The 14,612-nt window shown below is 46.7% G+C and overlaps 1 long non-coding RNA gene across 1 annotated transcript in view; it reads right to left on the bottom strand.

The window, feature by feature from the left end:
* Positions 1-9,889, bottom strand: part of LOC132346792 (uncharacterized) — a 37,515-nt gene extending 27,626 nt beyond the window's left edge. The window contains exon 1 of the long non-coding RNA XR_009496742.1: positions 5,900-9,889. This is a non-coding gene — a long non-coding RNA (uncharacterized lncRNA). The remainder of the gene's footprint in view (positions 1-5,899) is intronic.
* Positions 9,890-14,612: the final 4,723 nt, after the last annotated feature.

The raw sequence follows: 14,612 nt of genomic DNA, 5'->3' as shown, positions 1-14,612 counted from the left end.
GACATTCAAGAAAAGCCTTATGGGATTGTTACAAGTATGAGATTAAAGGGCCAGCCCATCAGGAACAGTCTTCCGAGCACTATGGAAAGAGCGGTGTGACACCAACCGCTTTCTTCTGTACCCATTTTCTAAACGGGTGTTTCTCAGACTGGGGTTTATTAAAAATAGTTGGCAGGGTTGAGGCAGGAGGGCAGTGCCTTGCCCACATGCTCCCTTAAGAATAAAACTTAGCTTTGATTTCATTTCAGTGATCATTTAAAAAAAAAAAATGGATAGGATCAACTGAATGAGGCCACGCAGGGAAGCCCCATGCCAGGGACTCTTTAGGCGCTTGTGACTCTTGGACGGCTGTGATGGTGCCCAGGATCGCCTGTGGTTACAAGGTTTTAACTCAGTTTCTCAGAAGAGTCTGTTTTCTTTCATTCATAAGAAAGTCTTTTCATTTAAAAGGGTCCACATGTAACTCAGGTTTGAGAAACACCACTCTAACTGGCTATGGTGTGACAGTGGGTAAGTGGTTAAGCGCAGGGGTTAGGCCTTGGGTTAAGTTCTAGACCCATTTCCTATAAGTTGTGTGACTCTGAACAAGTTACTCAAACCCTCTGAGCTGTAGCTTCCTGCTCTATAAATGGCAGTGCTAACAATAGTTACAGCATTGTTTAGTCTGACACATTTGTGACTGCACGGACTGGGAGCCCTCCAGGCTCCTCTGTCCACGGGATTCTCCAGGCAAGAAAACTGGAGTGGGTTGCTATTTTCTTCTCCAGGGATCTTCCCGACCCAGGGATCAAATCCGGGTCTCCTGCATTGGCAGGTGGATTCGCTGTGGCTGAGCCACCTGGGAAGGCCCTAGTTACAGCATAGGGTTGTTCTAAATCTGACATGAAATAAAGTACATGAAGTGCTTACTTAGCACAATGCCAGGTTCAATAGCATCCTTATGAATAATAACAATCAACCAGTAGAAGATCTAGTGGTCACAGCAACAATAATAGTGACATAGTAGGAATAACTGACATTCACACAAAGGAAGCATTTTTTGCGCTAAGGACCAATCCCTCGGTCTTACTCCTTTTTCACCACAAGGGGGCGTAGTCAAGAGCTCAAACTCTTCCGTGCGAAAGGCGCCCCTACTTTCCCTCCGGTAGCAATTTTGTTAAAAAGGAACGCACTGATCTCCCAGGCGTCCTTGGTCTGTACTCCTGGGGTATCCATTTTATTCACAGGGTTCTAAAGGTCAGACTACAATCCAAAAAAAAGCCAACAATAATAATAGCTAAGGTATGTAACTTATTGCATACCTACAGGGCCCTGAGTGAAGCCCTGGGGGGGGTGTGTGTGTGTGTGTGTGTGTACACACAGGTACATGCACGCATGTAAATAAATTATAGGAATTTAGTATGATTTCAGGGTGAAGGGTAGGGTTTAAATACTATGAGGAAAAATTGTATGGAGAAGCAGATATTTTCATGATCAAAATATTTTAAAAAGTTAGACAGCTAAGAAGAAACTGTGCAAGGCTGACCTTGGAGTGTTTCCCTTTATGGACTCATGCACACTCACAGAATCACACACATACACACATAAATGTATCTGAAGTGTAGTTGGGTTCATCACCACAGTGGTGGGAGGGTCACAGCTACGAAGGGCGGATTGCAGGACTCAGAAGTCACCAGCAGAATGTAAACTGCTGCAGCCGCCACAGAAAAACAGGATGCAGGGTCCTCAAGAAACTGAAAATAGAGCCCTGAATATTCATTGGAAGGACCGATACTGAAGCTGAAGCTCCAATACTTTGGTCACCTGATGCAGAGAGTCGACTCCCTGAAAAAGACCCTGATGCTGGGAAAGATTGAGGGCAGGAGGAGAAGGGGACAACGACAGAGGATGAGATGGCTGGATGGTATCACCGACTCAATGGACATGAGTTTGAGTAAGCTTCGGGAGTTGGTGACGGACAGGGAGGCCTGGCATGCTGCAGCCCACGGGGTCACAAAGAGTCGGACACGACTGAGCAACTGAACAACAAGAGCTGCAATTCCAGTCCTAGGTGTATATACAGAAAAAAACAAAAACTCTAATATGAAAAGACACATGCGACCCAGTGTTCATAGCAGCACTATTTACAATAGCCAAGACACGGAAGCAACCCCAGTGTGCAAAAACAGGCCATTGCATAAGAGGATGCAGTATGTATATATATACGTATATATATATACACACACACACGTATATATACAACAGAATATTAGCTATAAAAAGAATGGAATACTGCCATTTGCAGCAACATGGACGGACCTGCTGCTGAGTTGCGTCAGTCGTGTCCGACTCTGTGCGACCGCATAGATGGCAGCCCACCAGGCTCCCCCGTCCCTGGGATTCTCCAGGCAAGAACACTGCAGTGGGTTGCCATTTCCTTCTCCAATGCATGAAAGTGAAAAGTGAAAGTGAAGTCGCTCAGTCGTGTCCGACTCTCAGCGACCCCATGGACTCCAGCCTACCAGGCTCCTCCGTCCATGGGATTTTCCAGGCAAGAGTACTGGAGTGGGGTGCCATTGCCTTCTCCATGGATGGACCTAGAGAATATCATATTTAGCGAGGTAAGTCAGGCTGAGACAAATATTATATCACTTATATGTGGAATCTTAACAAAAATAATACAAATGAATCTGTATACAAAATAGAAATACACTTCCAGATGTAGAAAACAAGCTTCTGGTTACCAAAGAGGAGAGGGAGGGGTTGAGAGGCAAATTAGGAATATGGGTTTAACAGATATAAACCACCATATATAAAACAGATAAGCAACCAGGATTTACTGTATAGCACAGGGAAGAGAAACGCTGGGCTGGAAGAAGCACAAGCTGGAATCAAGATTGCCGGGAGAAATCTCAATAACCTCAGATATACAGATGACACCACCCTTATGGCAGAAAGTGAAGAGGAACTAAAAAGCCTCTTGATGAAAGTGAAAGTGGAGAGTGAAAAAGTTGGCTTAAAGCTCAACATTCAGAAAACGAAGATCATGGCATCTGGTCCCATCACTTCATGGGAAATAGATGGGGAAACAGTGGAAACAGTGTCAGACTTTATTTTTTTGGGCTCCAAAATCACTGCAGATGGTGACTGCAGCCATGAAATTAAAAGACGCTTACTCCTTGGAAGGAAAGTTATGACCAACCTAGATAGCATATTCAGAAGCAGAGACATTACTTTGCCAACAAAGGTCCGTCTAGTCAAGGCTATGGTTTTTCCTGTGGTCATGTATGGATGTGAGAGTTGGACTGTGAAGAAGGCTGAGCGCCAAAGAATTGATGCCTTTGAACTGTGGTGTTGGAGAAGACTCTTGAGAGTCCCTAGGACTGCAAGGAGATCCAACCAGTCCATTCTGAAGGAGATCAGCCCTGGGATTTCTTTGGAGGGAATGATGCTGAAGCTGAAACTCCAATACTTTGGCCACCTCATGTGAAGAGCTGACTCATTGGAAAAGACTCTGATGCTGGGAGGGATTGGGGGCAGGAGGAGAAGGGGACGACAGAGGATGAGATGGCTGGATGGCATCACTGACTCGATGGACGTGAGTCTGAGTGAACTCCGGGAGTTGGTGATGGACAGGGAGGCCTGGCGTGCTGTGATTCATGGGGTCGCAAAGAGTCGGACACGACTGAGCGACTGAGCTGAACTGAACTGAATAACGTATAATGGAAAACAACCTGAAATATATGTGTATATATAATGAATCATGTTGCTGTACATCTGAAACTAACACTGTATTGTAAATCACCTATACTTCAACTGAATAAAAAAGTCACCCACCAAGCTCAGCTTTGATTATGCGAGAATCACAGCTGTTTCTACGTCTGGTGTCAAATATGTGGACCCTACAGCAAATCAGAAGAGGTGTATGAGAGGCCTGCTGGACTCCATGAATGGTCTTACACCTGAGCAAAACACTCTTTGCCTTGTAATTTCCTTCTTTAACAAAATTATTTATTTATTTCGCTGCGCCGGGTCTCAGTTGTGGCGTGTGGGATCTGGTTCCCTGACCAGGATTCCCCGGGTCCCCTGCACTGGGGCCGAGGAGTCTCAGCCACTGGACCCCCGGGGAGTCCCCGCTGTTATTTCCTAAAAATGCTTGGATCAGATGAGTTTGCCTAGCCTTGCAGACCCACTTCCCCTCCCGGCTGGTCAACCTGCCCAGTTGAGTGGTGCAGGGCTGCCCAGCATAACAGCCTGCCCTCTGGTTTCCTTAGTGAAACCTTGATCTGGGGAAAGGACCCAACGTGAGGGCCCCGCAGCTAGTTCCTCCATAACCAGAAATAAAACCAAGATGACTGTATTTCTTCATCTAAAGAACAAACACGGAGCAAGATGTCCAGAAACCTAGAGACATTCTTTTCTCTAAATTATTTGCCTAACTTAAAAAGTTCTCATCACCACAAGCTGCCAGCCTGGAAATATCCCGGCAGCTTTCTCGGTTGTGTTTTTGATACGAGAGTGATCTTACTTCTGCAAGAAGCGTGAGATAAGCCCTGGAGTGTACAGGGACTTCTACTACTCAGAGAGACAGGGCTGTCAGACATAGCTCTGTTGTAAGGAAGGTCTTGTCTTTGAGGCTTTAGATGCTGACAGGTTTCTCTAAGATGTTCAGGGCAAACGTCCAGGCACTGGAGTAAAAGGGACTTGAGTACACATATGCATAGAAAAAAAAGACTGGAAGAAAAGACTGCAAAATATTGTTCAGTTGCTAAGTCGCACCCAACTCTTTGGTGACCCCGTGGACTGCAGCATGCCAGGCTCCCCTTGTTCTTCAGTGTCTCCCAGAGTTTGCTCAAATTCTTGTCCATTAGGTCAGTAATACTACCTAACCATCTCATCCTCTGCCTTCCCCTTCTTTTGCCTTTAATCTTTCCCAGCATCAGGGTCTTTCCCAATGAGTTGGCTCTTTGCATCCGGTGGCCAACGTACTGAAACTTCAGTATCGAGGGTTAGCTATAATATTTATTTTCTTCTTTGTGCTCGAGTACATATTCCAAACTGAATACAAGGAGCATCAGTTATTTTTAGCAGAAAGACAGTTTTAAAGTTCACCTTCTTCAAAGATAGTCCCAGCTGAGGCGGACACCGTTGAGTGAAACGTGCAAAGGATTTGAGACCAGGACATCGATTCATCAACACTCCCCGTCCCAATCTCAGCGTGTGCCCAGCGTGGTGCTGGGCAAGGTGGGGGGTGCCCCGGAGAAGCCATAGTTCTGCCTCCAAGGGGCAAGACAGGGACGAAAGGGAACAGACACAGTCCATTCACAGGTGACTCCCTTCAGCCTGCGAAGGTCCTCTGGGTGGGCTGTTACTATTTTTCTCATTTTACAATGAGGAAACCGAAGCTCAGAAAGCGAAGGCCCTGGGCTAGGTAGCAGCAAACCCTGCCTCTCCCGTCCTGGGACCTCCAGCCCTGAGAGCTTACTCACCTCGGGGAGAGGGGACAGCGGAAGACGGTTTAACCCATCGTGGCTTTCCTGCACGCACGTGCCCGTCAGTCACTTATCAACCAAAACCAACAAAACCGCCTGGACTTTCTCCAGAGGCAGAGGGAGCGTCCATCTTATTAAAGCAGAGCACAGCTGGAAGCTACTACCTGCCTGGCAATTGAAGGCACAGCAAGCTGGAAATGGGGGTGGGGCGCCCACGTGTCCCCAAAGCCCTCGGAGGCATCGCCAGGTAATCAGTGAAATGCGTGAAAACTGAGAGACTGGCTGCCAAGTATAATACCTCAGGACACTTCCAAGCTGGACTTAACTCTTGTCTCTGAGGCGGCAAGTCAGGCACATGGCTAATAAACCCTGTAAAAGACTAAGGCACGCATCAGATTTTTTTTTTTTTAAGACTAAAACCCACTAACCTCCCTGCAGACGTCTGCTGTGTAATGGGATTCAGGGTTCCGTGGTTCTCCTTCTCTGCGTGTAAAAATCTGTGTGAGCCAACATCAGCTTACCGCCAAGCGTGGATACTCTGACATCAGCAAGAAGCAGCTGGTGCTTCTGGGAAATTCAAGCTCTGAAACCCTGTTTTGCTTGCGGAGACGCAATAAGGTCAGCGAATAACCAAATAACCCACCCCTGGGTCCCGAGGTCTTTCTGACCTATGAGTCTTTGAAGGCACTTCTGTTTATTTTTCCCTTGTGGTGACAGAAGCTTGTGGGTGTTATCTCTGGGAGCCCATTGAAAACCTTCACGGAGTGAGGTCAGTTGTAGGAGTCAGCCAGGGTTGTCGTAACACAGTACCACAGTCTGGGGAGTTTAAGCAACAGAGAATTATTTCCTCATGAATCTGGATGCTGGAGGTCTGAGATTAAGGTGTCAGTGGGGTTGGTTTTGAGTCACTTTCTAAGCAGGTTGGTACGAAGGCCGGGGTCCCCAAGGAGGAAAAAGGGGTCTGGGGCTCTCGAAGCAGAGATAGGGGTCTCGAATTCTCAAGGAGGAGGAGAGGACAAACATCCTTTTTTTCTCTGTACGTTCTTTAGTCTTGGTCACATAAAAAGTTTTTTTCTTTGATGATTACACAACAACTCAGTTTACACTCTGTACTAAGGGTTATATAACAACAATGTGTCCTTCTTGAGGACAGATTCTCCTTCCTGAAGACCTTCTGACTAATCCTAATCCTAATATCTTAGAATGTATATTATGGGAGTGGGTCCGGTAGGATCTTTCTATTGTTAAGTTCTGATCCTGTTATCCTAAAATGTAAATTGTGGGAGTGGGTCTAGTAAGATCTTTACAACCTTGAGACATTCTTTTGATGTATTGTAATAACCAGTTTAAAAGTATATAACTCTCTTGCTAACACTAGCAGGGGGGGCACTCTCATCCCCCTCCTGATGTCTATGTCAGAAGCGTTCTCTGTTCTGCTTTATACTTTAATAAAACTCTGCTGTACAAAAGCTCTTGAGTGATCAAGCCTGGTCCCTGGTCCCGAAGTTAAATCTTTGGAAATCACAAAGCTGACACCATTCACCGTAAGCTATTAGTTTCCTCTGAGGTCTCTCTCCTTGGCTTGTAGACAGGACGTCTTCTGTCTGTGTCTTCGCATGGTCATCCCTCTGTATGAGTCTGAGTCCTAATCTCCTCTTCTAATAAAGACACTAGTCAGATTAGATTGGGCTTCCCTGGTGGCTCAGTGGTAAAGAATCCACCTGCCACGCAGGGGAAAGAAAGAAAGAAAGACAGTGAAGTCACTCAGTCGTGTCCAAATCTTTGTGACCCCGTGGACTGTAGCCTACCAGGCTCCTCTGTCCATGGGATTCTCCAGGCAAGAATTCTGGAGTGGGTTGCCATTTCCTTCTCCAGGGATCGAACCTGGGTCTCCCACATTGTAGGCAAATGCTTTACCCTCTGAGCCACCAGGGAAGCCATGCAGGGGACCTGGGTTCGATCCCTGGATCGGGCAGATCCCTAGAGAAGGAAAGGGCACCCCACTCCAGTATTCTTGCCTGGAGAACCCCTTGGACAGAGGAGCCTGGTGGGCTCCAGTCTACAGGATTCCAAAAGAATTGGGCATGATTTAGCAACTCATCAGCAATGTATTAGAACAGGGCCCTCCTGGGTGACTTCATTTTAACTTAGTCACCTCTTTTAAAATCCCATCTCCAGAAACAGTCACATTCTGGGGTGCTGAGGGTTAGCGCTGCAGCGGATGAATTTGGTGGAAGGGACACAGTTCTGCCCATAACATTGTTGGGGGCAACAGAGACGCAGTAGAAACATTCTACTGTATTCTTTGTGGATCAGGGACCAGCTCAAAGGAGGCCATGCGAGAAGGCGACCTTCTGCACCCACTGTGACCTCAGGATGGAGGCTCCGGTGAAGATGCTTCCAGCCCTCTGCTCCCACCAACTGGGACTCATCCTTCCAGCCCAGACTACACCCTGAGGAAAGGGGTCCCTCGTCTAGGAAGCTCAGACACCCGCTAGGACCCTGCAGATCCCCGTGATGACACCTTGCCCACCTGGACTACAGCAGAGACAATTCACACCTGAGCAGCCCAGGGGATGGCGCTCCACCTGCTCACTGGCCTGAAGCCATTCTGTATCCCTGGGAGTTTGGGGGCAGGGGTCTTCCCAGGTCGTCCAGAGGGGCAGGACAACTTGGTGATCTGGGGACAGGAATGACCCTCAGAGGGATGGAGGCAGGGCCGCTGCGGCTGGATTTATTCGCTCATTCAACAGGGATCTGCAGGGGCCAGGTCCGCGTCGGGCACAGGTGCCTGTGATTCATTAACATGCGCGACAGACGGCAGCCCGTGAGCTCATGGAGGCTCCATGCCAAGGCAGAGGGGTGGCCACAGACGCGCGCTGTGCCCAGAGGTGCTTCCTGTGAAATGTCCATTCGGGCCCAGGGAACCGGGGACTCCCAGCCTCCTCTGGCTGAGGGTTTCTGGGTGGTTTCCTGTTTCAGCCCCACGGCCGGGGAAATTTCTGCTTTTTGCTCTTTTGAACTCTAAGCGGGGACACGCACGCGCTTGATGAGGGAGTTTTCTGGTTAGAGGAAAGTTTTTATGTCCTGTGTGCACTGCTTAACATATCCTGAAAAACTCAGTTCAAATGTCACTTCCCGTGAGAAACCTCGTCTGACCCCCACCAACCCCTCTTCTGTGCTCATGCGGCGTGAATCATCGGCGCGGAGGTGCACGTCTGGTTGAGCTGTGTCCCTCCCCCAGCCCCTGGGTTCCTCCAGACTGCCTCCAGGCAGGCTCTCTGCCTTGTATCTGTGTATCTACCCTCGGGCCACCGGTATCCGGCACAGAGAAAGTGCTGGGTGAAATGAAAAACAGAGACCCAGGAGCCCCCTCCAGCCTGCCTTTGGTGTGGTCCTTACCACCACCCCATTACCCTCTTTAGGATCACGTGGTTCATGACCACATGATTTCAAAGCAGCAACGGGCATGGACAATATTTTGAGAGACTCAGTCAGTTCAGTCGCTCCGTCGTGTCCGACTTTGCGACCCCATGAATCGCAGCTCGCCATGTCTCCCTGTCCATCACCAACTCCCGGAGTTCACTCAGACTCACGTCCATCGAGTCGGGGATGCCATCCAGCCATCTCATCCTCTGTCGTCCCCTTCTCCTCCTGCCCTTAATCCCTCCCAGCATTAGAGTCTTTTCCAATGAGTCAGCTCTTCGCATGAGGTGGCCAAAGTACTGGTGTTTCAGCTTTAGCATCATTCCCTCCAAAGAAAATCCAGGACTGATCGTCTTTAGAATGGACTGGTTGGATCTCCTTGCAGTCCAAGGAACTCTCAAGGGTTTTCTCCAACACCACAGTTCAAAAGCATCAATTCTTTGGCGCTCAGCTTTCTTCATAGTCCAACTCTCACATCCATACATGACCACAGGAAAAACCATAGCCTTGACTAGATGGACCTTTGTTGGCAAAGTAATGTCTCTGCTTTTGAATATGCTATCTAGGTTGGTCATAACTTTCCTTCCAAGGAGTAAGTGTCTTTTAATTTCATGGCTGCAGTCACCATCTGCAGTGATTTTGGAGCCAAAAAAATAAAGTCTAACACTGTTTCCACTGTTTCCCCATCTATTTCCCATGAAGTGATGGGACCAGATGCCATGATCTTAGTTTTCTGATCTTGAGCTTTAAGCCAACTTTTTCATTCTCTTCGTTCACTTTTATCAAGAGGCTTTTTAGTTCCTCTTCACATTCTGCCATAAGGGTGGTATCATCTGCATAGCTGAGGTTATTGATATTTCTCCTGGCAATCTTGATTTCAGCTTGTGCTTCTTCCAGCCCAGCATTTCTCATGATGTACTCTGCATAGAAGTTAAATAAGCAGAGTGACAATATGCAGCCTTGATGTACTCCTTTTCCTATTTGGAACCAGGCTGTTGTTCCATGTCCAGTTCTAACTGTTGCTTCCTGATCTGCATATAGGTTTCTCAAGAGTCAGGTCAGGTGGTCTGGTATTTCCATCACTTTCAGAATTTTCCACAGTTTATTGTGGTCCACACAGTCAAAGGCTTTGGCATAGTCAATAAAACAGAAATAGATGCTTTTCTGGAACTCTCTTGCTTTTTCGATGATCCAGCGGATGTTGGCAATTTGGTCTCTGGTTCCTCTGCCTTTTCTAAAACCAGCTGGAACATCTGGAAGTTCATGGTTCACATATTGCTGAAGCCTGGCTTGGAGAATTTTGAGCGTTACTTTACTAGCGTGTGAGATGAGTGCAATTGTGCGGTAGTTTGAGCATTCTTTGGCATTGCCTTTCTTTGGGATTGGAATGAAAACTGAACTTTTCCAGTCCTGTGGCCACTGCTGAGTTTTCCAAATTTGCTGGCATATTGAGTGCAGCACTTTCACAGCATCATCTTTTAGGATTTGAAATAGCTCAACTGGAATTCCATCACCTCCACTAGCTTTATTCGTAGTGATGCTTTCTAAGGCCCACTTGACTTCACATTCCAGGATGTCTGGCTCTAGGTCAGTGATCACACCATCGTGATTATCTGGGTCGTGAAGATCTTTTTTGTACAGTTCTTCTGTGTATTCTTGCCACCTCTTCTTAATATCTTCTGCTTCTGTTAGGTCCATACCATTTCTGTCCTTTATTGGGCCCATCTTTGCATGAAATGTTCCCATGGTATCTCTAATTTTCTTGAAGAGATCTCTAGTCTTCCCCATTCTGTTGTTTTCCTCTATTTCTTTGCACTGATCACTGAGGAAGGCTTTCTTATCTCTTCTTGCTATTTTTTGAAACTCTGCATTCAGATGCTTATATCTTTCCTTTTCTCCTTTGCTTTTCGTTTCTCTTCTTTTCACAGCTATTTGTAAGGCCTCCCCAGACAGCCATTTTGCTTTTTTGCATTTCTTTTCCATGGGGATGGTCTTGATCCCTGTCTCCTGTACAATGTCACAAACCTCATTCCATAGTTCATCAGGCACTCTATCAATCAGATCTAGGCCCTTAAATCTATTTCTCACTTCCGCTGTATAATCATAAGGGACTTGATTTAGGTCATACCTGAATGGTCTAGTGGTTTTCCCTACTTTCTTCAATTTCAGTCTGAATTTGGCAATAAGGAGCTCATGATCTGAGCCATAGTCAGCTCCCGGCCTTGTTTTTGCTGACTGTATAGAGCTTCTCCATTTTTGGTTGCAAAGAATATAATCAATCTGATTTCGGTGTTGACCATCTGATGATATCCATGTGTAGAGTCTTCTCTTGTGTTGTTGGAAGCGGGTGTTTGCTATGACCAGTGCGTTCTCTTGGCAAAATTCTATTAGCCTTTGCCCTGCTTCATTCCGTATTCCAAGGCCAAATTTGCCTGTTACTCCAGGTGTTTCTTGACTTCTTACTTTTGCATTCCAGTCCCCTATAATGAAAAGGACATCTTTTTTGGGTGTTAGTTCTAAAAGGTCTTGTAGGTCTTCATAGAACCATTCAACTTCAGCTTCTTCAGCGTTACTGGTTGGGGCATAGACTTGGATTACTGTGATATTGAATGATTTGCCTTGGAAATGAACAGAGATCATTCTGTTGCTTTTTAGATTGCATCCAAGTACTGCATTTGAGATACTGGCAACCCCTAAAGTGTGGAATGAGACTCTGTCTTGTTATTTCTCTTGGCACAGCTAAAACTTAGGATTTGTTACCTGTGTTCAAGACAGAAGGGAATGCTCCATTTCAGTTAGAGGTTAGGGAAAATAAACATGTAAATTTTTCCTATTTAAGTTCGTGGACCCTCTGGGTTCTATTCACAGACCCTTTGAGGGATCCACACCATGTGATTAAGATCCTCCAGACTAGAACTTTCATCTCCCAAGTCATACTTTGCCCTTTCCCTTGGTAAACTCCACCCCCAGCCAGCTCAGGTGCAAGGTTTTGCTGCGTCCCAAGCCTCGGGGTGACCTTGAAGTCAGGCGTCCTCAGCTCCTTCGCTCCACCTGCATGGTGTCTCCAGCTGCTGACAGAACTTGGCCCTTTGCTTGCTCCCCCACTGGACCTCAGATGGGTAAAAGCATCAGCCTGCAGTGAGGGAGACCTGGGTTTGATCCCCGGGTTGGGAAGATCCCCTGGAGAAGGGAAAGGCTGCCCACTCCAGTATTCTGGCCTGGAGAATTCTGTGGACTGTATAGCCCATAGGGTTGCAAAAGAGTCAGACACAGTTGAGCAAATTTAACTTTCAGTTTTTTCCACAAGTAATGAGAGCAAACCAGCCTGCAGCCTGGTTGACAATCTCTTCTCCCCAGGGGCCCCCCTCGGCTTCCTTTTCTTTTTCTCCTTTCTCCCCAACACTGCCCAGTCTCTCTAGCTTTCCACTTCCAGGTTTTCTTCCTGTCCTTTTCAACCCACGGGCAAGTCAGCTCTGCCCCAGCTCTGCCTACCCCAGCAGCTCAGATGCTCAGCACAACATGAGGCTCTTCTTGGGTAGACATTTCACCAATTGAAATCTATTTATCACAATGTTTCTTCTAAGGGCACCCAGGACTCTCCTTGATATTAACTTGGATAAATGTGGTTCTCTCCATCTTATTACAACAGGATCAGAAGTTCTTTGAAGACTCTTGCTCCTTTGGGATTTTCCTCCACTGATGTGCCCTTCTGGGAGCAAGGATATGAGCCTTATCCATCCTTATCTCTTGTGTTTCCTTAGCCTTTGGACACCTGTTCATCTGTGGTGATCGAGTGTAGCCTGGACTTTACATTAAACACAAATACTTCATGACAAGTAGGTTCACTCAACAAAGGCAGGGGTGGATTATTATTAGGGAACCTATCAGTGTATTTCATTGCATTGAACCATAATAATTTCAATAGACACCCCAAAAACATTTGAAAAGCTGCATACTATTGATAAACTCTTAGCAATCCAGAAACATGCTGAGTCCTAACCAGGGTTCACCAGAAGCTTACACAAATCATGATGTAAGAGAAGACTCTTCAGAGTCCCTTAGCAAGGAGATCAAACCAGTCAATCCAAAAGGAAATCAACCCTAAATGTTCATTGGAAGGACTGATGCTGAAGCTGAAGCTCCAACACTTTGGCCGCGTGATGCGACAAGCCAACTCAGTGGAAAAGACTCTGATGCTGGGAAAGATTGAGGGCAGGAAGAGAAGGAGGTAACAGAGGATGAGATGGCTGGATGGCATCCCCAACTCAATGGACATGAGTTTGAGTAAGCTCCAGGAGATGGTGGACAGGGAAGTCTGGTGTGCTGCAGTTCAGGGGGTTGCAAGGAGGTGGACACGACTGAGCGACTGAACAATAACAAGGGTGAAACACTGGAAAGAAGGGGTGGCTGCCATCCAACGCTGCTTCTCTTCAACCTTGTAAAGCGGGGCCTTGATAGCATAGAAGGGTAAGACTAAGGGGCCCGAGTCTAAAATGAGAAGGAAAGACACTGTCACTCTTGCAGGTGATGTGATGAACTACCTAGAGAATCCAAGACACCAAATGAAAAACTAATGTGAGAATTTGAGGAGGGGGTTGGACGCAAGATCAACAGACACAAATCAATGGCTTTAATTTCCATTAGTGTGGGTATTTTTAATAGAAGAGTTCATTATTTTACTTTTTTGCGGGGGGACATGCTTGACAGCTTGCAGAATCCTAGTTCCCCAAACAGAGATTGAACCTGTGCCCTCGGCAATGGAAGCTCAGAGTTTTAACCCCTGGACTGCCAAGGAATTCCCTGCTGCTACTGCTGCTAAGTCGCTTCAGTCGTGTCCGACTCTGTGTGACCCCATAGATGGCAGCCCACCAGGCTCCCCCGTCCCTGGGATTCTCCAGACAAGAACACTGAAGTGGGTTGTCATTTCCTTCTCCAATGCATGAAAGTGAAAAGCGAAAGTGAAGTCACTCAGTCGTGTCCGACTAGTGTGAGTATTTTTAAAAAGCAATAGAGTATAACAACTGTTGGTGAGAACTGGAGAAACTGGATCTCTGTGCGTTGCTGGTGGGACTGTAAAGTGGTGCAGACACTGTGGAAAATGGTGTGATGATTCCTCAAAAAAATTAAACAAAGAATTACCATATGATCCAGAAATTCCAGTGCTCATATGTATCCAAAGAAGTGGAAGAAGAGACTCAAACAGATGTTTTTACAGTGGGTATTCCTAGTCATCACAGCAGTATTCACGATAGCCAAAAGGGTAAAGCCACCCAAGTGTCCATTGACAGAGGAATGGATAAAAAAATGTGACACATACATGCGATGGATTATCATTCAGCCGTAAAAAGCAGTGAAGAGCTGGTACAGGCTACAGTGTGCATGAATCGTGGACACATTATGTTAAGTGGAAGAATCCAGACACAGAAGGACAAATATTGTATGGGCTTCCCAGAGCAGTCAAGTCCATAACGACAAAAGGAAGAACAGTGGGGGCTGGGGGCTGGAAGTAGGGGGTGCTGGGGGCTTAGTGTCTAATGACTACAGGGTTTCTGTTCAGGAAGATGAGAAAGTTCTGGAACTGGATGGTGAGGGTGGATGCACAACAGTGTGAATGTACTCAGTGCCACAGAACTGTTCACTCAAAACTGATTAAAGTGGGCTTCCCTGGTGGCTCAGTCGGTAAAGAATCTGCTGCAGTGCAGGAGATCGCCTGCC

Source organism: Bos taurus, chromosome 12, assembly GCF_002263795.3.
Source record: "Bos taurus isolate L1 Dominette 01449 registration number 42190680 breed Hereford chromosome 12, ARS-UCD2.0, whole genome shotgun sequence".
Taxonomy (NCBI): domain Eukaryota; kingdom Metazoa; phylum Chordata; class Mammalia; order Artiodactyla; family Bovidae; genus Bos; species Bos taurus.
Note: the sequence above shows the minus strand (reverse complement) of the source record. Positions and strands in the feature narration are given on the sequence as shown.